At 44.0% G+C, this 23455-nt stretch overlaps 1 long non-coding RNA gene across 1 annotated transcript in view; it reads left to right on the forward strand.

Moving 5' to 3' along the window:
* LOC146344295 (uncharacterized) overlaps positions 1-20377 on the forward strand; it is a 53929-nt gene extending 33552 nt beyond the window's left edge. The window contains exon 3 of the long non-coding RNA XR_014792605.1: positions 19899-20377. This is a non-coding gene — a long non-coding RNA (uncharacterized LOC146344295). The remainder of the gene's footprint in view (positions 1-19898) is intronic.
* The last annotated feature ends 3078 nt before the right edge of the window (positions 20378-23455 follow it).

The following is a 23455-nucleotide window of genomic DNA, read 5'->3' on the forward strand; positions in this document are numbered from 1 at the left end:
TTAAGCTCAGCCCTTTACACATGCTTCCCCCTTTTTTTCTGGGGATTTCCTTTCTCTGCAAGTTCTATATGTTTCATTATGCAGCCACTAGATGGTGCTGTGGTATAGCTGCGGTTATAGCACAACTCTAATTACACAGAGTGATTCAAACCTCCATTTTAAAATGGTGTATTTTCCTCTTAGAAATGGTCACAAAGCACAGGAGAGGCCCTGGAGGTTGACGATGTCATGTAAAGGTCCCGCAGACATCCTTGAGTAACCAATCTCGATCGCAGGATGAAGGCCTGGTTTAGATAAGCCCAAAGCCCCAAACATCCTGGGGCCAAGGGATCTTCACAATTGCCTCTTCCCATGTGAACCTGCCTGTGATATCTGTGCCACTATGGAGGTTGTCCTCATGTTCCCTTGCTGTCTGGGCTAGGTAGGAGGGAGGCCTTCCCAGTTCTGACGCTGTCTCCCTAGGGAGGCATGCTTGGCCTACTCATTGTCTGCTTTTCATTAGGCAGTGAAGGGAGGGTCTTTTCCACCCTCCTTTTAACTAGCTTCAACCTCCTTTTTTGACTGTTTTAATCTGCTGCTATATGTTCAGCATTGTCTGACTGGCTGTTTAATTTTGAGTTTATTGTTTTAGCTTTGTTAGTTGCCTTGTGTTCATCTGTCCCAGAAAGGTGGGATAGATATTGTTGTAGAAATAAAGAATGGGTTTGAAATAATGTTAATAAAGCCAGGCCAGAATACATTACTGAAACACCTCCCTGTTCTGCTTTAAAAAACAAACAAATAGGCATATGCTGCATTCTTTAACATGTTTTCAGAATGCAAGACAAATCACTGAAGGTTTGTAGGTGAAGGTCACCTGCGCTCCTGGGTAGAATTTAAATGCACTTGGGTGTAAGAATGTGTTGTTGTTTTTCTAACGCCCACATTTTCCTAACCATTTTTATTATGTTACAGTTGTGAAGTGGTAGCCATTCTCAATGGATTCCCTCGTAATGGGTGCTGCATTATGTATCAGACATTACTGCTGTAAAAAAAACCTTGCAAGCCTATAGAAATATGGCTTCTAGTAAGAATGCAGCTCAGTGTGACACATCTCTTACAGCATTTGGAGCTGTAACACGTAGCTCAGACTTGGCTGTGTGTCAGGCTCTAGGCTTTCCTGCTTAACCTTTTCCAAGGTCTATGGGGGCTGTATAGCCTTCCACAGCAGGACTGGGCCAAAAGGAGACTGCCGTCCACTGAAGGGCCACTGGTTGCTGGAACTCTTGCAGAGAATGCTGGACTAGGTGGACTTCCATCTCGTCCTGCACGGCCTGTCTTATGTTCCTAAGCCAAAGTGCATGCTCAGGATCACTGAATGCAGATTCATTATACCTTTCCCTGACTGAAGTCAGCTCTTCCTGCTCCACAGTTTCCAGTCAGGCAAGGCTGCCCCCTCTCCATGGTTCCTGACCAAATGTGGTTTATTATTCAGGAGAACTGTGCAACGTGGTGTGTGAAAGACTGAGCTATGAATCAGGAAGTGCCCAGTTCAAATTTTGCCTCTGCCATGGACTCACTACTAGGTGGCTTTAGGCAAGCCACTCCCTTTGAGCCTCAGTAGCAATGGGATCTGATCATACTGACTTACCTTACAGGTATGTTGTAAGGATTACAGCTAGATCTATGTGATGCGCTTTGAACACTTGAAAGTGCTATACCCTCCGTACAGGAGAAAAAAGCAACCAGAACAAATACTCTTAAAATACACTGCTATCTTTCCAATTTAATGTTACATTTGTCAGAAGACTTTGGATCTTGCTGTGAATTTCCCCCACTCAAACTCTCTCCCCCATCCCTTACTGAAGCTGATACCCCATTCCATAACCCTGTGGAAAGATGCTCCAAGGGCTTGCTGATGCTATGGCATGTCTCCCGAGTAGCTACGTTAGAGAGACCTTTCCCCATAGCTAGCAATTTAGTAGGGTGACAAGGTCCATTTTGCCATTTAGATAAACTAGATTCTAGTAGGGGGTGTTTTGTTTTGTTCTCTCTCTCTCTCTCTCTCTCTCTCTCTCTAATGTTCAGAATTATAAACTGTCATGCTATCATATAAGGCAAGGTTGATCATTTAAAGGTTGAGGATTTTGAATTAGTGGTAAACAGACTCAGTACATCAATATTGTCTTTTGAAATGCTTAAAGGTGGCATTACAAATCTGTAAAGGAGGCATAGGTCCATGTGCAGTACCAAATCCATGTTTTGCACACTCAAATTTCACTCAGAATTAAACTAGAATGTTTTTTTAAGTCAGTATGGCCTACTAGATGTTTCCCTCTGTGTATACTAACATGGCAAGTTGACTTTCATCTTTGCTTATTATTAATGTGTGTCAAAGGGAAGAAGATGTGCAATTACATTTGTACAAGTTGGTATCAGGGGTGGTGGGAATGATTTTATCTGTTTGTAGCATGCAGAACAGAGTGATGAAAACAAATTTGGAAAATCACTTCAAGACTCAAAAAAAGAGTGCTGGGTAGGGTTATGTCAAGCAGATTACATATTACTAGATTATTTCTGAACTACCCACAAAGAAGATGATTTGAATATTTTCATTCTTAGTTCACATTTGATGCAGTTCTTGTCAATGGAGATAATATATGTACTTTTCTTCCTGACATCCATATGGCCAACATATTGATTTACAGTGTAAATGTATATTACTGCAGTTAATAGATCTTTACTGTCATTTCTAATGAAAAATTTATATACAAATAGTATTCTAATCTTAGCTCTGGCAAATGATGCCCAATTCTGCTTTAAACAATATAATCCTTTCTCATGCAAACATAAAAATACGTTTCTGTATGATAGGTACTCGCAGGGCCAAATGACATTAAACACGCACTTGCATGATTCCTTTCCCTAACTTTTTTGAAAGGAAAACCAACTTCATGAGGCTGGACTCCTGAAGGGATGACTGACGGGTGGGGAGGGAAAAGGAGAAAGATATTTCATACTTTCCTTCCTATCCATTTCACTATTCCATGAATTGTTCAAGGCAGCTAACGACATTGAAAACTAATAAAATAAGACATCAGTTATTTGTTTTGTTAAATTCACATTCATTTTTCTATGCATTGGTTATAGTCACACTCAGTTCATTACTTATGATGCCTTATGCTGGGGGATTCTAAATCCAAGGCATTCTGGGGAAATAAAATGTTGGCTGCTGGGAGATAGCCACTGGGCCCTTTGCATGTAATGGTGGCAAATCATGGGTTAATTAAGCCACGATTTGCCACGTTGCATGCTGTGCACAGGGCTATTGCTGTTTTCAATATGCAACCTGTGATTGTCCCAATCGTAGGGTGCTCTGTGAACCCAGACACTATGGGTTATTCATGAGTGAAACAACCCAAATTTAACCTAACAACTAACGGTAATTAATTAACCCCTGGTTTGCTGCCGTTACATGTGAACCGGGTCACTGAGAAGAGATCCACACCCACTGGAGAAGGCAAACTTGCACTCCCTGAATGAGTGACAAATGGGTATGTATGGGTAATAAAAATTAATCCCATGGATACCAATTCATTACTTTTAATATTTGTTTTGTAATGAATGAAAATTGAACCAAATTGGCCTCATATGGTTCAATTTTTAATTTGTTATGCAATGACTGCACACCTCTAGTAGCGGAGCATTCAAATGGGTAATTCTCCACCTGTGTCCTAGAGTTATTCCTTCCCAGAGACTTGGCACTTAATTCTAGTGAATGCATAAACGAGGATCTCGGCCTTCTACACAGGAATAGCGGGATTGTGCTCACAGCTTGTCCAGGGCCCCGCCTAGAGACTGCTCAAACAGCTGTAGGGACTGGGTGGCAGGCTCATTGCCACCTTTGAATATTGTGTGGAGAGGATGAAACTGACAACGATATTTACAAGAGGGAATATGCCTTTGCGGGGCTACACAGCAGACAGGTGGACTTGTGATGGTGTGCACTTGCACAGATCGCTAATAAAAATATATATTTAAAAACAATTATGGCCCAATTTTCACAACTTTAAAAGTTCCTGCCCCCCACAAAATCCAATTTGCGCAAATATTGGGAGCCAGAAAAAAAAGCCCACTCTATGACCAACCAAATTGATCTTATAAAGCAAGCTGACTTGCTTAGAATAGGATTTAAATTTGGGTTGACTGGCTTGAGGGTTTTTTTTTGTAAACCACATCCATTGCCGGTTAACCTGGACTAAAGAAACCTATAGGGATTTCTGAATCTTTTCCATATTTAAATAATATACTAATATGAAATAGCTTGAGTGCAACACACATTTTCTTATTCATGCATGGGCTCCAAAGATAATGAAAAGAATTAAAATTCAATTTTTCCCTGTATAAATTTATATCGTAAGTAGGGGCTGTTATGGAGCCCTCCTCTAACAGATTCTTCCCCAGATCTGGTAGTTCTACTTTAATGAAAATGTTCACCAAAGTGGAAGTGATAATTGTTGGAATCCTTAGTTCGTCCAGATTGTTTGCCCACCCCTGTTGTGTAGGATGAAATATCAGCTATATCAAATATATCTGAATTGTCTTTTGGGCTGCAATCCTATACATACGTACATATACTTACCTGGGAGTAAGTACCACTGAACTCAATGGGACCTATTTCTGAGCAGACATGTACTGTGTTGTTAAACAATAATTGTTGTTGTTGTTGTTCAGTCGTTCAGTCGTGTCCGACTCTTCGTGACCCCATGGACCATAGCACGCCAGGCCTTCCTGTCCTGCGCTCTCTCCCGGAGCGTGCTCAAGTTCATATTCATTGCATCCGTGATGCTATCTAGCCATCTCATCCTCTGCCGTCCCCTTCTCCTTTTGCCTTCAGTCTTTCCCAGCATCAGGGTCTTTTCCAGGGAGTTTCCTCTTCGCATTAGGTGGCCAAAATATTGGAGCTTCAGCTTCATTATCTGTCCTTCCAATGAGCACTCAGGGTTGATTTCCTTTAGGATGGACTGATTTGACCTCCTTGCAGTCCAGGGCACTAAACAATAATTACACATTTGCAAAGAAACTATCAAAATGGCTGATGTATCCCATGTAATCAGATGTACACCACGATGGAACTGGGTCTTACTTTTTCCAAGGTTGCAGAGTGTCAGGGGGCCCTAGCCTGCCTCTTTCAGTCTACTCCAGTAGCCAACTCTAGACACAGACAAAGGATTCTTTTCAAGGCTTTATTCCTTTTACAACTTAATAACTCTATCACCAGTGACTAAGCTATGAACAGCAGAGTAACCTATGCCCCGGGTTGGAAACATTTGGTCCCCGTTTGAACGAGAATCACTTGCAGACCCTGAACTTATGGGCTAGGGAGAGTCCCTCCCCCTTTCCCTTGGGTCCTCTGGACGCGACTGTTTCTTGCGCGCCAAACGGGTGCTACGCCTCCTTTCCGCGCCCTCCATAGCTCGTTGCTCTTTGCATCTGCGTCAAGCATCCAGCAAGCCCTCCTCCCGCGCTCTTTCACTCCCAGGACCGCTATCTATCTCTGGAATGCCGGCAGGAGGAATCTCTGCCAGCTGCTGGACCTGGGAGGGGTGAGCGCGCTCCTCTCCCACGGACGGCTGTTCCTCCTCAGAATCAGAACTGCTCTGAGGTTCTATGGGCTCAGTGTCCACCCTGACACAGAGCATGTACTTTAACTTATCTTCATGTGCGTGTTACATGCATGTGTGTGTGTGCATGCGTGTGCGTGCACACACACAGATCTGGTTCACACATGTGAAGGTAGACCTGACTAGACCCTGTAAGTAGTTTGGTTCAGGCGAGGTGCCTGATGGGATTGAGAGAGTGTGTGTATGTGTCTAACCATGAGAAGGTAAATTATAAGTTGCTCATAAGCAGGAAATTCCTATCCACCAAAGTAACTCATCCCTAAAGATGCGAAGGCCACTGTGCTGATAAGACTGTTACTGAGTACTAATTGGTTTCTGAGCACGCGTAGTGTATTTTCTTTGCCCTCTAGCTTTCAGTCTGTATAAATGCATCCTGTTTTCTACTTTCTTTCTTTTTTTGGAGAGACACAGTTTCGTCTGTCTCTCCCACAGCCATGATGTGCTTTAATAAATTTCTGACTGTTCAACATAACCTGCCATGGATAGTTCCTTAACAATTTGATGCCATGACTCGGATCCCAAATGCTGTGGAGAATTGATCCAATTTGGATTGCCATTCAGTGAACATTGCAGAAGCGCGCACCAAGGTAAGAGACCGTTTGAAATCTCTAAGTCTGGGACTCATTGTGAGGCTGCCCATGGGACGATTCTGCCTTGGCTGACAGGATACCGCCTTTAAAGAGAGAGCCAGTAGTTTAAGCACTTGGTAAGTTTTGTTTTGTTTTGTTTGTTTTTGTTTTGGGGTTATAGAGGTCTGTGGGATATGGAGTCAGGTGAATGAGAGTTGCCTTGTGTGAATTGGGGAAAATAACTGAACGAGAGTTGCCTAGTATGAATTGAGGTAAAAAGGACCAGGGCAAATTATAGTCGCTGGAACCTTGTGTGATTGAGTTTTCCTCCTTCCCTCCATGGTATGAGCCGGCCAGCAAGGCATGGACCTCCTGAATAAATCATTCCTGAATGAATGAAGATGGCAGCAAGTAACCTGACCTTTCCTTCACTCCATGCCATGGTATGAGCTCCCTAGACCGCGAGTTACTGATCGTGCCTCCAGTTCAGTGAGAGTCAGTCTCTGACTGTACCTCGGAATTTGGCAGCGCCCTTTGTTTCTCACAACCTGTGGAGACCTCCTAATTGTTTTCCTGTGTGCTCCTGTGTGAATTGAGGAAGGGGTCAGATTCTTCCAAAGAAATGCCACAGCCCCAAAAGGGACGCCTTCCATGTACATGTAGAGGAATTACGGAGTAATTCCTTAGACTTGCAAGTTTGGGACAAATAGAACTTGACCCATCCAAACAATTTCCCTTGGTTGGGACCTTTGATTTGAACAGAATTGTGCATTTAAAGGGAGCCTTGGAGTCTAGGGGCTCCAGGGTGGCACAGGGCCAATGGGAATGCATTCTTTCATTGGTATGTTGAGACATCAGAAAGGCCACCTAAGTCCTGGGGAGTGGAGTCATAAGGACTCCCAAGAAAAAATGAAAGACCAGGTCAAATTTTGAAACATCGGAGAAAAGCCATAGAAATTTAGAGAAGAAATGCAAACAGTGATCACTTGTTAAAATCCTAATTGGGCTAGCATGAACCAACTCATGCAAGTTATTTTGCCCCAAGAAGTGCGCACTAGATTAAAAGAACAAACAAATTGGCCAAATCAAGAACCAGCTGATCTTAATACTTTAGACCAAGCATGCACCAGACACCTAGGAATAATCCCTGAAATTTGTCTGCAAAAAACTGATTAGGCTAAAAATCATCAACTGTAAGCAAAACAACACTACAGCAGACTACATGGACTGTCTAAAGACGTTTTTGAAAAAAACATTTTAGCATTGCTTTGTAGCCAAAGTTGAGCATAAGAAAAATAAGTGTCCCCACTGGCCCGCCCTGCCGATGGAAACACTTCACACATCCCCCTCCTCCCCCTCCTTCTCAAAATTTCTAAGACAGCTGAGAGGTTTGTAACTTTTCTTTCTATTGACCAGAGACCTTTTGTGTACACTTGGTTGCACTATCTTTGTTCCCTGACAGAGTATATTTAGATATTCCTAAGCCACTTCACTGGTCTTCTGAACCTGCTTCCACTGTTCCAAAACAAGCACTGTTCTAAAACAACTTGGGCTTCCTAATTATTCAGTTCACTCTCTTTGTTATTAAAAAATTGTTGTGCTCTTAGTGTGTTTACCGAAAAGCATAGAAATAAGAACTGACTAGTAACATATTACAGTACTTTCCTTGATTCTGCAGCCACTGCCCTCCTTGTTCAAGCCTCTGAAAATATTATGTTCTCCTTTAACTCTTTGTGTACCTCACTCAGTAGCAGCTTTTCTATTTAGAGCAAAGACTCAGCATCTAAATCATGCCTCTTCACGTATGAAATTGTGCTTCTCTCTAGCAGTCATATTACAGTGCAACATTGTTCCACTCTAAATCCTGCTTCTTTGCTGCCTGATCCTTCTAAAAGTATCCCTTATGATCGTTTAGAAGTGGCTGAGCTCCTAGCAAAGCCACGTCCAGACTTGTCAAATGACTAATATAGATTGTGTATGTTTTATAGATGAGTCTTCAGCTCAAGTAGCAGAACTTTTTGCCCTCATTAAGGCTACTGCCTTATTCCTTTCAGCCATAAACCAGTTTCCCATGGTAACTTTTGAAGATGTTGCACAACTCTTCAAAGTGTGGAGAGCCAGTGTGGTGTAGTGGCAAGAATGTTGGACTGGGAGCTGGGAGATCCAGATTCCACTCCCCACTTGGCCATGGAAGCTCACTGGGTGACTTTGGGCCAGTCACACACTGTCAGCCCAACCTACCTTACAGGGTTGTTGTTGTGAGGATAAAATGGAGAGGAGGAGGAGAATGTAAGCCGCCTTGGGTTCCTTGCAAGAGGAAAAAAGGTGGGATATAAATGCAATAAATAAATAATAATAAATAAATAAACTCCAAAATCAGGCCCAAATGTTGGGGGGGGGGGAGGTGGAGACTGACTGGTTGTTCTCAGTACACTGACCATTTGTGGCGCTCCCTGGATGGCCACCTGGTAGCGCCCATGATCCTTCTTTCCCACCTTGTAGTAGCAGATAAGAAGGGTAGAACTGATTGAGTTATTCCCCTAAGAGGTAGGTGGAGGTGCCACAATGATTTAGATCAAACAAGTTGCATAAATGAGAATAATGTGTTTAATGTACTCTCAGTAACTTCATTTTTGCTTTTAGAGAAAATGTCTTTTTATCTGTATTTGTGCCTGTTGTTCCTGCCATGCGGGAGTGTGAGCTTGTTACTCCTCTTAGTCATCATATGCCTGTTGTTTGGGTCTGCTGGACAGATTGTCCTAAATGCCACCAGAAAGCTACAACAGCAGCTTCTGCTGTGTAAAAATCAAGATGCAATGACTGTGTGTGATTGGCAATAGAGAGTGAGTGTTGGCTGAGGACTGCCTTTATGGTCATGTATTAACCAATATGTCTGAACATGTATTGTAGCTCAAGCTCAACCTTGTGTGTGTTACTTCACAAAGAAGAAAATGCAAGCTAAACTGAATGTTTGTTGAGGGATGCTGCATGTGCTAGAACGATGCTATTGAGATGAGAATGAAATTTTAAAGTGGTCTAAGCAAGTACAGACTTTTATTGAAAGTCACTGGTGAGATATATTTGTACACTGAAGTAACAGTGGATTTGAAATCCCATGTGTTGTACATTGTCCCATTGTTGTGTTAGTTACTGTTATTTTCTTGCTTTGTCTTTTTGCTTTGTAATAGCCTAGCAAGCTTAATGATATATGATTTGTTTTAATTGTTTAATTAAAAAAAACTGCATATAGACTCTGAGAATTCAAGGGAGAAGTGTATCAGATTTGGTTTCAGAAGACTGGCAAGCAATCAGGTGTAAATTTGCCCAGAATCATATGCTGTAATAATGCAGTAATCAATAGCACAAATACGCTGATTTGCTAAAAAGTTGGCAATTTTCATGATGTTAGAGTTCGTTCTCATAGTTGTATTCACATACAGTGAAAGCCATGCTTTTTGCTACTAACAAAAGCTAAAACAATGCACCATAATCGCTTTTCACACTGTATACCTTTTAATTGATGAGGAATGTTTCTTTCTGGACTGTGAGAAAACTTATTTTGCTGCCAAAAGAGGAAGGGGGACCAGCAGTGTGTGTACTTTCTGACGGTTTTCTAATGTAGTGAGAGAGACTTGCCCTATAAAATCCTGAGTGAACTGGCCTACTACCTGTTCTCATCTGAGAGAGGGAAAAGGTGTGCCACCTGCTCCGATAACCAGCCCCGACATGCAGCGCCCCGTCACTTCCCTGGAGACCAGAGTGACTGAACGGAGAGTTAAGGGATACATAAGCTTTCTTTTAGCATACAAATGGATTTCATTCAAATGAAGACATGTTGTTCTTTTAAATTTGTATTAGTAGTTGTGTGTACAAAGCTCTGCAAATTCAACAGCACTTTCAGTGCCCCTACCATCCCCAGCCAGCAGGGCTGGTAGAGAAAAAGAATGAGAGAAAAAAAGAAGAGTGTCTTAGAAAAACAAAATTTGTGCTGAAACTGGACTTAAATGGCATGATGCTCTAACTTTGGCCCTGCTGAGCACGTGTGTCACTTTGCACTGACAGACTGGACTCAGTCCCCGTGAGATCCTTATAAGAAGACCCATGAGACTCCCATCTTCAGCACCTATTAAACAACATCTTACTAACTTGCATTTAAGTGATGAGACTGTGTTGAACTATTGCCAAGCATTAATTAAGCATGTGAAGGCTTTCCATCCACAGGTTAAAAAGTGCTTCTAGACGTTCCCACGATACAGTGTCACAACCTGTAGCCTTTAGACTGAGTCTACATCGAAGTCCATTAGAAGAAACCTTCCCATGAGCCTCACTGGAAAAGACCCCATCAAGTGCTGTAGACCACCCACACCTTCATGAAGCTGCAAAGACAGCCTACCTGGATCCCTGCATCCCACTGCAAGAAAGTGTTGCCCTCTGGAGACAATGTACCCCAGAACCAGACAACGCTGGATGTGCCTAACACAGAGTTCATCAGCCCTTTGAGTCATTTTGGACCCAGAAAGAGAAGAACATCTCTGGTTGCCATCACGGTACTTACTGGCTTGTTGCCCCTTTTCCTGCTATCATGTGAGATCTTCTTAGACTTTTGGCACTTTGGCCTCCTCTGGATGACAAAATAGCCCCCTCTAAAGGACCAGTAGAGAGCCAAGCACTTGCTGGTGAGGTGACATAAGCCTAGTAGTGAGCCTAGCTCCTGTTAGTGAAGAAAGAATTGTCTTGGCCTCCACCAAAGGCACATTCTCATGATGTGGTCCACCTACATCCTGCTGCTGCTTGACATCTTCAGTTGCATGAAAGCAAAGAACACTTTCCTGAAAGTAGTGAACGTAGACTTGAATATATCGAACTGCTAGATCTGCAGCCATATGCCAGTCCATGCCCATAGAGGCACACCAGTGATCCAAATCCCACTAAATCAGACTAAAATGATTAAACCCTATTACTTAGATCCACCAGAAACAACCACCTAGCAAGATATGCAATGTAATAAGCGTAATGGTTGTTTGTATTGTTTTGTTCCATGTGATCATTGCTTTGATTAAATGTTATATCAAATTCCTTACTAAAAAATATACATGAAGCTGAACTGTACCAGATGGTCAAGAGAATGCAAAAGGAAATGTAAAAAAAAAACAGAAAGAGAGAAATAAAGAGATTGAACAACTGATAAAAATACAAGTATAGATAGTGAGCCTGATAGGCTCAAAGGGGGGATTGTGAAGGTAGGCCTGACTAGGCCCTGTAAGTAGTTTGGTTCAGGAGAGATGCCTGATGCGATTGAGAGAGAGTGTGTATGTGTCTAACCATGAGAAGGTCATAGAATCATAGAATAGTAGGGTTGGAAGGGGCCTACAAGACCACTAAGTCCAACCCCCTGCTCAATGCAGGAATCCAAGTCAGAGCATCCCTGACAGATGGCTGTCCAGCCTCATCTTGAAGGCCTCCAGTGTGGGAGAGCCACCACCTCCCTAGGGAATTGGTTCCATTGTCGTATTGCTCTAACAGTCAGGAAGCTTTCCCTGATGTTCAGCCGGAATCTGACTTCCTGTAACTTGAGCCCGTTATTCCGTGTCCTGCAATCTGGGATGATCGAGAAGAGATCCTGGCCTTCCTCTCTGTGACAACCTTTCAAGTACTTGAAGAGCACTATCATATTTCCCTTCAGTCTTCTCTTCTCAAAGCTAAACATGCCCAGTTCTTTCAGTCTCTCTTCATAGGGCTTTGTTTCCAGTCCCCTGATCATCTTTGTTGCCCTCTGAATCCTCTCGTTTGTCTGCATCCTTCTTAAAGTGTGGTGCCCAGAACTGGACACAGTACTCCAGATGTGACCTAACCAATGCTGAGTAGAGGGGAACTAGTACTTCCCGGGATTTGGAAGCTATGCTTCTATTAATGCAGCCCAAAATAGCATCTGCCTTTTTTGCAGCCTAATCACATTGTTGGCTCATATTCAGCTTGTGATCAACAACAATTCCAAGATCTTCCTCACTTGTAGTATTGTTGAGCCAAGTATCCCCCCTCTTGTAATGGTGCATTTGGTTTCTTTTTCTTAGGTGCAGAACTTGGCATTTATCGCTATTAAATGTCATTCTGTTGTTTTCTGAACAGGGCCACAGCCTATCACAATCACTTTGAATTTTGTTTCTGTCTTCCAGGGTATTAGCTTTCCTGTCCAATTTTGTGTCATCTGCAAATTTGATCAGCATTCCCTGCACCTCCTCCTCCAAGTCATTAATACAAATGTTGAAGAGCACTGGGCCCAGGATTGAGCCCTGTGGTACCCCGCACGTTACCTCTCTCCAGTTGGAGTAGATCGCATTGATAAGCACTCTTTGTAAGCACCGATTCTGTAGCAAACTGTGGATCCACTGGATGGTTGTTTCATCTAGCCCACTTTGAGCTAGTTTGCTCATCAGGATATCATGGGGCACTTTGTCGAAAGCTTTGCTGAAGTCAAGGTATATTATGTCCACAGCATTCCCACAGTCCACAAGGGAGGTTACCTGATCCAGAAATGAAATCAGATTAGTCTGGCAGGATTTGTTCTTGACAAATCCATGTTGGCTTTGAGTAATCACTGCATTGTTTTCAAGGTGCTTCCAGATGGATTGCTTTATCATCTCCTCCAGAATTTTCCCAGGGATTGATGTCAGACTGACTGGTCTGTAGTTCCCAGGTTCCTCTGTTTTGCCCTTTTTGAAGATAGGGACAACCTTAGCCCTTCTCCAGTCATCTGGCATTTCACCCGTCCTCCATGATTGCTCAAAGAGAATAGACAGTGGTTCTGAGAGTTCTTCTGCCAGTTCCTTTATGACTCTAGGATGCAGTTCATCTGGCCCTGGAGATTTGAACTCATTCCAAGTAATTAGGTGTTCCTTGACCATATGCCTATCGATCTCAAGCTGCCATCCTGCCCCTTCAGCCTGTACTTTGCCTTTGCCAGGGTGGTCATAGACCCTCTTTTGAGAGAAGACTGAGCCAAAGTAGGAATTGAGCACTTCTGCCTTTTCTTTGTCCTCTGTTATCATTTTGCCATCCTTGTTTAATAGTTGAACCACCTTTTCTTTCCTCTGTCTTTTACTATGCATGTGTCTGAAGAAAGCCTTTTTGTTGTTTTTAGCATCCCTTGCTAATTTCAGGTTGTTCTCAGCTTTAGCCTTCCTGACGCCATCTCTGCAATTCTGTGCTACCTGCCTGTACTCTTCCTTTGTAGCTTGGCTTTCGTTCCACTTCCTATATGTGTCCTTTTTTGTTTTCAGATAATCTCTAAGTTTTTTGTGAAGCCACATTGGCTTCTTCCGTTGTCTTCAACATTTTTTTCTTGTTGGAATTGTTTGTAATTGTGCCTTTAGAATTTCCTTTTTTAAAAACTGCCATCCATCTTGGACTCCTTTTCTCATTAGAGTCACTTGCCATGGGACCTTACTTATCATTGTTATGAGTTTATTAAAATTGGCTTTCCTAAAATCTAGGGTGTGCGTTTGGCTACACTTGGCTTTTGCTTCCTTTAGAACCAAGAACTCAAGTATAACTTGGTCACTTTACCCCAGAGTTCCTGTAACTACTATTTTACCCACTAAGTCATCTCTGTTGGTTAGGATCAAGTCAAGGATACCCGATCCTCTAATTTCTTCCTCTACTTTCTGTAGGAGGAAGTGATCAGCAACATGTCAGGAATTTCTTGGAGGGGCCATGTTTTGCAGAATTTGTCTCCCAACAAATATCGGGGAAATTGAAGTCCCCCATTACTACTACATCATGCTTCCTTGAAACATCGGCAATTTGCTTTTCAAAAGTTTCTTCCTCGTCTTCTCCTTGATTGGGTGGCTGGTAGTAGACTCTGACCACCAGGTTCCTTTTATTCTTTGCTACATTTATTTTAACCCAGATGCTCTCAATGGGGCTACCAAGCTCATCCTCCTGTATTTCTGTGCAGAGATACGTATTTTTAACATATAGTGCAACCCCAGCTCCCTTTCTGTTCCTCCTATTCTATTTGAACAAGTATAGCCTTCAATTGCTGTATTCCAGTCATGGGATCAGTTTCACCTATCAAGTCATAATTTCCCTCCTGTATTAAGAGTTCAAGTTCATTCCATTTGTTTCCCATACTCTGGGCATTAGTATATAGACATCAAAGACCATGTGCTTTATAGTCTGGCTTTCTTCCTACATGTTTCCAAAGACTATTATTGGGCACTATTAGAACTGTTCTCTCCATTGTGGTGCATGAGCCTTCGTCCATTCTTATCCCCAACTTTACGTCCCCCTCTCCTGTAAGATTCAGTTTAAAGCCTTCCTGATGAAGTACTTTAGGCTGTGGACAAACACATTCTTCCCAGCCTTTGTAAGGTGCAACCTGTCCCTTGCCAACAGTCCATCTTCCAGGAAGTCTAGCCCTTAGTCCCAGAATCCAAATCTCTCGTCTTGGCACCACCTTTGTAGCCAGTCATCCACCTGTAGTATTTTTCTTTCCCTTTCTATCCCTCTTCTAACTACTGGAAGAATGGATGAGAAAACTATCTGGGCCCCAAAGTTCTTGAGCTTCCTTCCCAAAGCTTCAAAGTCTTTCTTCTTAGCTCCGCTTGGCGGTATCATTTGTTCCCACATGGATGAGAAGAAAGGGATACCTATCAGTGGTAGGGGTGTACGAAACACTTACCTGGTTCCGCTGGGGACATCTGCGGTGGGGGGGGGAGGCGCTCCCCCCCCCGGAATCCTCCCCGGCTGGCTCTACTCCACAGTGACTCCACAGAGCTGCCGGCCGCAGCCGGACTTCCAGCTGCTGCCGGGCTGCTGCGGCTGCAAATGGCAGCCGCTACGTCGGCTGCCATTTGCGTGGCTGCCAGCCGTGATAGGCTACGTAAGTAATTACGTGGCCTATCATGAAAAAGGCAGCCACGCAAATGGCGGCTGCTACGCCATTTGCGTGGCTGCCTTTTTCATGATAGGCTACGTAAGTATTTACGTAGCCTATCACGGCGAACAGCAGGGGCGCCAATGGCATAGTGACCGCCATTTGCACCCCTGCTCTTTGCCGTGATAGGCTACGTAAGTATTTACGTAGCCTATCACACTAAGGCAGCCACGCAAATGGCGCCTGCTATGACAGCTGCCATCTGTGGCCGCAGCAGCCCGGCAGTGGCCGGGAGACCAGCCGGAGGAGCTGCCACCGCCATATCTGCTGCCAGAGCTGCTGTAGCCACCGCATCCGCCGCCAGGTACGCTCCGTCCCAGGGGGATTCCGTGGGGTGGCGAGGGGGGAGGCTGTTCCGCCACGGATTCCGGGGAGCTGGATTCTAAAGCATCCGGTCTCACTGGAGTCCGTGGCAGAATTCTCTGACATCCCTAATCAGTGGGCTTTAGGAGTGTAGGCAACCCTTCTGTCACATCTCTAATCCATCCTCTCGGGAGCCACATACCTGGCGAGTCCACGGGTCTTCAACATACTTGGGTTTCGATCCCATGCAGCAAGGAGTCTCCCACTACTACTACTCTTCTTGTAGGCCTTGGTTTCATCGCCTCTGCTTGACTGACCTTAACCCTCTTGCTCGCTCTCATGCAGGTTCCCCTGTAATTCTTCCTCTGCAGGCTGTCCTCCAGTCTCATCCTCAAGTACCTGGAAATGGTTCCATAGCTCCACTGCTTCCACTGGTGCAGAGTGGCTTCTAGTTCTTCTGCTCCTGTCACCCTTTTCCAAGGAGTATCCTCTACTGCATTTTTCCTCACCTCAGCATTTTCCTCTTCTGGCTCAGCTTGCTGTTGCTCTTCTAGCTTCTGATCTTTACTTTGCCACTGTAGTTCCACCATTCTGTCCAAGAACTCTTCGTGTTGTATTCCCTGGAGGGTGGACACTCGCTGCTCCACTCCTCTTACTTTCTCTTCCAGCAGCATAATCAACTTGCACTTGTTGCAGGTGTAGGCCATGTTGTTCTCAGGCAAGAAAACAAACATTGCACACACCTTGCAGGTCACCACCACTGGAGAGTCTTTGGCTTCCATAATCTCTATTCCATTTATGTTTCTAGCTTTCTGATTGTACTGGAATAGCCTGTGCTTTGTCCTCTATTCACTGGAGGTTGAAGGTAATTGTAAGTTGCTCATAAGCAGGAAATTCCTATCCACCAAAGTAACTCATCCCTAAAGATGGTTTTCCCAGTAGTAATGTATGGATGTGAGAGCTGGACTATAAGGAAGGCTGAGCGCCGAAGAATTGATGCTTTCGAACTGTGGTGCTGGAGAAGACTCCTACGAGTCCCCTGGACTGCAAGGAGGTCAAATCAGTCCATCCTAAAGGAAATCAACCCTGAGTGCTCATTGGAAGGACAGATAATGAAGGTGAAGCTCCAATATTTTGGCCACCTAATGCGAAGAGAAAACTCCCTGGAAAAGACCCTGATGCTGGGAAAGACTGAAGGCAAAAGGAGAAGGGGATGGCAGAGGATGAGATGGCTAGATAGCATCACGGATGCAATGAATATGAACTTGAGCACGCTCCGGGAGAGAGCGCAGGACAGGAAGGCCTGGCGTGCTATGGTCCATGGGGTCACGAAGAGTCGGACACGACTGAACGACTGAACAACAACAACAAAGATACAAAGGCCGCTGTGCCAATAAGACTGTTACTGAGTACTATTTGGTTTCTGAGCATGCGTAGTTTATTTTCTTCTCCAACTTTCAGTCTGTATAAATGCATCCTGTTTTCTTTCTTTTTTTTGGAGAGACACAATTTTGTCTGTCTCTCCCATGGCTGTGATGTGCTTTAATAAATTTCTGATTGTTCAACCTAACCTGCCTTGGATATTTCCTTAACATACATAATGGCTAACTATGAGTTAAATAACTCATAGTTAGTCGTAGCCACACTGGAGCAAGTAAGCACATTGCCTCCTGCACACTCGTTGCTTCTGTTCCTGGGTTGTTCTCATGACGTGCAAACATGGTACCCTATGTGGTTTTATAACATAGATTTATAACCCAACAACAAGACTTGAGTTAAGACTCTGCTTTTTTAAACTCTAAGCAATCCAGAGTGCCAGGTTCACACATCACGACAACAACCCAGGAACGGGCCTCCAGAAGTCGGAGAGCTGGCAAGATGCTCACTCCTTCCCACACACTCACAAACAAACTATGGTTTGTTAAATATGGGTTGTTTGATCATGCAAACCAGGTCACAGACACATACTTAGAGATGCCTGCAAGTTATTCCTTGGCAATGTCACCATTTTCCATTTTTATAGACCATTCCCAATAATTGTCTATATATCAGAATTAAGATTAATCTAGATTGTGCCCAATATATTTTCGAGAAAAAGGTAACTTTTAAAAATAACACTCAGAAGACTGTTGAGCAATACAATGAGTAAATAACTGGTGTGGTGTATATCAGTGAAAGGCATCCCCCTTATGTGTCTGAAATTACTGTAGACTCGATGGCTCCAACCCTACCAAGAATGTGGGCTGTTCTGTTGGCTAGGTAAAAACGTGGAAATCCCATTTTCACTAACACAAACCACATGGTGAAGTTTAGACGCAAATGAACATTGAACATTTTGTGACAGAAACTGGAACAGAAATCTGCATCAGAAGCCAAACTTTTAGAGCAGAAAAGGTGTGTGAACTAGGATAGGAGGAAATGTTTTTCCAAAAGCAGATGGTGAAAAATGCTGTGTTGGCTGAAAAGGAGTATTTGAGCCAATTTGCTGGTCAAATGGGTTCTGGCCATACTCTGATTTATGGGGACATTGTTGTTGTACAACTATGGAGGCATAATTTAAAAATTTGGTGTCTTCCCTTTCCCCCCCCTGAAACGAGTGAGTAAAACCCAGGAGGCCTAACCACGAAGGCTGCAATCCTCTGTATACTTACCTGGGAGTAAGTCTTACTGAACTCATTGGGACATACGTGAGGCTTTTATTGTGTGCTTGTGATGCTCACTCACAGCAGTTTGTGGGTCCTTTACAAGACATTGTCATCCTCCAGGGCCTCTCCCATGCTTGGTGACCATTATGGCGGGTTTTTTCCTAAAGAGGAGAGTGTGATATTTTTTCTTGAATGGCCTCTATAATGTCATAGAAATGTCATGTAATTGTGCAATTCCACTATATCACAGCACCACCTGGTGGTTGTATAATGGATACAGAAAGGCAGAGAAAGACACCCTGCCCCTGGGGAAAAAACACGTAAAGGAGCCGATCTTAATCCTGTAAAGAATCTGGAAGCAACTGTGGTAAAGATGCGGGTTCAAAGCTTCATGTAGAAAAGCCCTTACTTCTTCTTTTCTAATACTTTTTATTCTACTTTTATTCTAAAGCCCTTACTTCTGAGTTACTGTTCATTGGATCAGGGCTGTATGTCATGACTACATATAATGTTGATTTTTTTTCCCTTCTTGCTTTCATGGTTGAGCTTTTGTTTTTACTTGCACCTTCTGACTTTGAATGTTATCTGTATTGTTCTGCTTGTTTGTTGAATCACTTGTTTGTTAGTTGAATGTGAAGGACCCTCTTTTTATGATTTTCTATGGAGAAAAAAATCCCTTTGGAATGGAAATCTATGGTGTGACAACAATTGTAAACAAAGAGCCCTTGAACCTGAAAAAGTGAGATAATTCAGCAAGGGAAAAAGGGTTAAGGTTGGCAGTTACATTCTCCAGAGGAAATGAGAGATTTGCAGGTAGCAGTAAAGGCAGAATTCTTAGCACAGAAAGTAGAAAGTGTACTGAGTAACTTACTCCAAGTTCAGTAGTACATGATTCATTTGTTCTCCTCAAAATATGTAAAGATGTCTGAGCAGCTGTCTCCTTTGGTTTTGCTCTTTCATGCTCCCAATGAGGTCAGTCTTTACCAAGCAAATAGGTTATTCAGAGTTCAGAGCCAGCAGAGTCAGAGGTGGAATCCCATTGACTCTTTGTTTCACTAACACATCTGGCGAGGGCTTGAGACTAATTTCAGGGGAAACTGATCAGCTGGCATCATGTCTGGGATAGATATTGCTACTGAAATCCCAATGTGACATTGCTGAAATAAAAGAAATCCAAATAAACGGACTCCTCCTGATCTAAAGGTGCTATACTAGCTAGCTAGTTACTGCTGTCCACTTAGTCACCAGGCTACTCTCCTCCTCCTCTATCAGTATTCAGCGATGGAACATGCCTGACTGTGTTCGGCTGCAGGCAAAGGGCCAATGAGAAGCTGCAACTGTACTACTCATTTAGGCAGCAGTCCTATGTGTGCTGACTCTGGTGTGGGCGCTCTTGAACTGAGTGAGAACTCAGGGGCTACTGCTCAGTGGTAGAGCACCTACTCTGCATACAGAATGTCCCAGGTTCAATCCCTGGCATTTCCAGTTAGAAGGATCAGGTAGCACTCGATGGAAGATCCTCTGCCCGAGATTCTGGAGAGCTGCCGGTAATTAAGAGTGGGCAATACTCAGCTAGATGGACAAGCAGTCCAACCTGGGATAAAGCAGCCTCATTGCCTTCCAGCAAACATTCATTCTATAGCAAGCTGATATTTGGCTTTTCATTGCCACTTTGAGACATGCCTAATTATTCTGTACTTAAATATTACATTTTTTAATGTGCCTGAAGTAACTGTGAATGTACTGCTGACCTATTGAGACCTGTTTTTTCTCCCCTGTGCAGACTGTTTCCAGGACTGTTGCCTTTCACATCCCACCATACTGCTTCTAGATGTTCTATGGAGATTCTCTTCCAAATCCTTAAAATATTTCACCAAATAATTTATGAAGATGATTCTTCACGGAACTCATAAGACAATAAGAATACGTAACGTATTTCTATAAAGTTGAAGCCATCAAAAACCTACACCGTGGTTTACAAATATTGCTGTTAATGTTTAAATTGTCAAAATCTTATATACATTTAAATTTAAATAATGCAAAAATGTAGGGGCTTTATAGATCTAAATATTTTGTTTTGGCTATGATCAGTAAAATTTGGCAATACAGTTTTTGATAACTTGATCAGACAATAACTTCGAAATATTTCTTCAATTTTGTTTTGGTAGGGATTCAATCCAGTCACTTCTCCAATTTTAAAATAGCTCAGTAAATCCAGAACAGGATAAGCAATCTCAAATACACAAAATATTGTTCAAGGTTTATCAAGGTTTTATTTTTTAGTCTTAGCAGAAAACGTTAATAAGCTTAGACGTTTGCACAAAAGCAGAAATCGATGAAAGTGCTTACCTGAAGGGGATCTCCACGGTGACAGGTTTAATTCACTCTCCACTTTGCTGTGGTTTTTACTGGTGTCGAATCTGCTCTGTCTGGGGACACATGGGGCTTGAAAGCCTAGATTATCCCAAAGCTAGCCTGGGGCTATTGACAGGTCACATGGCAGTTTACCGCAAATTATTTGGGTGGCTACTGGGTAGAGTCTCATCCATGTCATCACCTAGAGAGCCTGTTCCTTCCCTCCCTCTCACTCTCGCCTCGTTCTGCCTGTTATGCTTTCTCAGGCCAGTGTGTGTTAGTGCCTGCCTCCACAACCTATGCCTGATTCCCCCCCCATTTTTTTATTACTTCCCCTCTAAAACCACAGTAGTGCAATAGCAGGTATAGCTACTCCTACTCAAATGCGCTATTTCGTGATAGTGCTATGGGGGTATAGCTACGCCTGTTAAAATGTGCTATTTCGCGATAGTGCTGTAATGCTATAGGAGGAATAGCTACTCCCATTCAAATGTGGTATTCTGCGATAGTGCTATAGGGGGTATAGCACTTCCCGTTCAAATGCACTATTTTGCAATAGTGCTGTAGTGCTATAGAGGTATAGCTACTTCCATTCAATGCACAAAATGGCAGAAACATCACAGAAACACAGGTGGAGAAAACATTGAGGAAACATCCCTTGACTGGGGTCAGTGAGGTCATGGCTAGGTGAAAGACATACCCCTGGACAGGGCTATCATGTCGGAGTAAATGCAGAGGGTTGGTGCACACCACAACAGAAGCACAGACAAACTGAATTAAGGTAAGGAAAGGAAGGAAAGGTTCCTCCTGTGCAAGCACCAGGTCATTACTGACCCCTGGAGGGACGCCGCTTTTGCTGGCATTTTCATGGCAGACTATAGCGGGGTGGTTTGCCATTGCCTTCCCCAGTCGTGACTACCTTTCCCCCAGCAAGCTGGGTACTCATTTTACCGACCTCGGAAGGATGGAGGGCTGAGTCGACCTGAGCCGGCTACCCGAGACCCAGCTTCCGCTGGGATCGAACTCAGGTCGTGGGGAGAGTTTTGGTTGCAATACTGCCGCTTACCACTCTGTGCCACACGAGGCACTATGAATTAAGGTAAACAATCAGACTAAAAGTAGTTTCAGAAAAACTGGTTTTTCAGCACAAAACCATGATGTCATGTGCCCCGAACGACCTCCAAACGCAGCAAACGCGCAGTAAATCACTCGTGGAGACACCACCCCTCTGGATGTGATGTGATTAGCAAATTTTAAACATGGAAGCACATAGGTAAAGTGATCACTGCCGGGGCTGAGGGTTAGCAGCCATCAAGCCTAAACAGAAGGAGGATACAGAAGGAAGCCTAACAGCTGGCCTATAAGTTGCCATGGAAATCAGTACTGTTGTGGTGAGTTTCCCTCCCCATTTGTAGTATTTAGTAAAGCTCAGAGTGTAATTTTGATCCTGTTAGGGTCTATGATAGGGATATGTGTCCCTAACTAGATCTGAGAGTGGAGGAACTCTCTATAGTTCCGTTGTCATGGACAGATCACTACCTGGTGGGGTTTAGACTTGCTGGCACGCGGAACCTCTGCAGGGCTGGAGGGCCGATTAAGATGGTCCGCTCCAGGAGGCTGATGGATCCGAATGGTTTCCTGACAGCTCTTGGGGATTTTCCTGTTGCTTCGGCAGGTGATTCTGTCGAAGCCCTGGCCGATCTCTGGAATGGAGAAATGACCAGGGCCGTGGACACAATCGCTCCTGAGCGTCCTCTCTCACGAAGTGGAGCTGCACCAGCACCCGGGTTTTCTAGGGAGCTGGCAGTGATGAAACGAGTGAGAAGACGACTGGAGTGACATTGGCAGAAAACTCGGAGTGAATCCGATCGAACACAGGCTAGAGCCTATTTGAAGGCCTACTCTGTGGCAATACGGGCAGCAAAGAAAATATTTTTTTCTGCCACTATTGTGTCTGCAAAGAGCCATCCAGTGGAGCTGTTTCGAGTGGTTAGGGGTCTTTTATACGCTAGCCCGTAAGAGGATAATTTAAACCCCTCGACAGCCCACTGTGAACAATTTGCTCAGCACTTTGCAGACAAAATCGCTCGGATCCGCTCTGACTTGGACGCTATAGTTGCTACAGACCCAGAGGATGTAACTTTGGCCCCTGCTTGTCCAGTGTTGTTGGATACTTTTCAATTTGTACAGCCTGAGGATGTGGACAAGATCCTTGGAGAGGTGAGAGCCACCACGTGTGTTCTAGATCCTTGCCCTTCCTGGCTCATAAAAGCAGCCAGAGGTGGACTGGCTGAGTGGGTAAGGGGAGTGGTTAATGCCTCCCTTAGGCAAGGCAGAATTCCAGCCTAAGGAGGCGGTGATGAGACCTTTGTTAAAAAAGCCCTCCCTGAACCCCACTATATTGGATAATTATCAGCCAGTCTCTAATATTCCATTTCTGGGCAAGATATTGGAGCGCGTGGTGGCCTCCCAACTCCGGAGATTCCTGAATGAGACAGATTATCTAGATCCATTTCAATCTGGCTTCAGACCCGGTTATGGGACAGAAACAGCTTTGGTCGCCTTGGTGGATGACCTACGCCGGGAACTAGACAGGGGGAGTGTGTCCCTGTTGGTTCTGCTGGACCTCTCAGCGGCTTTCGATACCATCGACCATGGTATCCTTCTGGGCGGCCTCGCTGGGATGGGACTTGGAGGCACTGTTTTACAGTGGCTCCATTCCTTCTTGGAGGGGCGGACCCAGAAGGTGGTGCTGGGGGACTCCTGTTCGACTCCCTGGCCATTGGCTTGTGGGGTCCCTCAGGGTTCTGTTTTGTCCCCCATGCTATTTAACATATACATGAAACCACTGGGGGAGGTTGTCCAGAGTTTTGGGGTTCGGTGTCACCAGTACGCTGATGACACCCAACTCTACTTTTCCTTTCCATCTAATTCCAAGGAAGCTGTTGGGGTGCTGAACCGGTGTCTGTCGGCAGTAATGGACTG

The sequence above is a fragment of the Heloderma suspectum genome, chromosome 5, assembly GCF_057233095.1.
Source record: "Heloderma suspectum isolate Gila_16-S chromosome 5, 16-S_ref, whole genome shotgun sequence".
Classification (NCBI taxonomy): Eukaryota; Metazoa; Chordata; class Lepidosauria; order Squamata; family Helodermatidae; genus Heloderma; species Heloderma suspectum.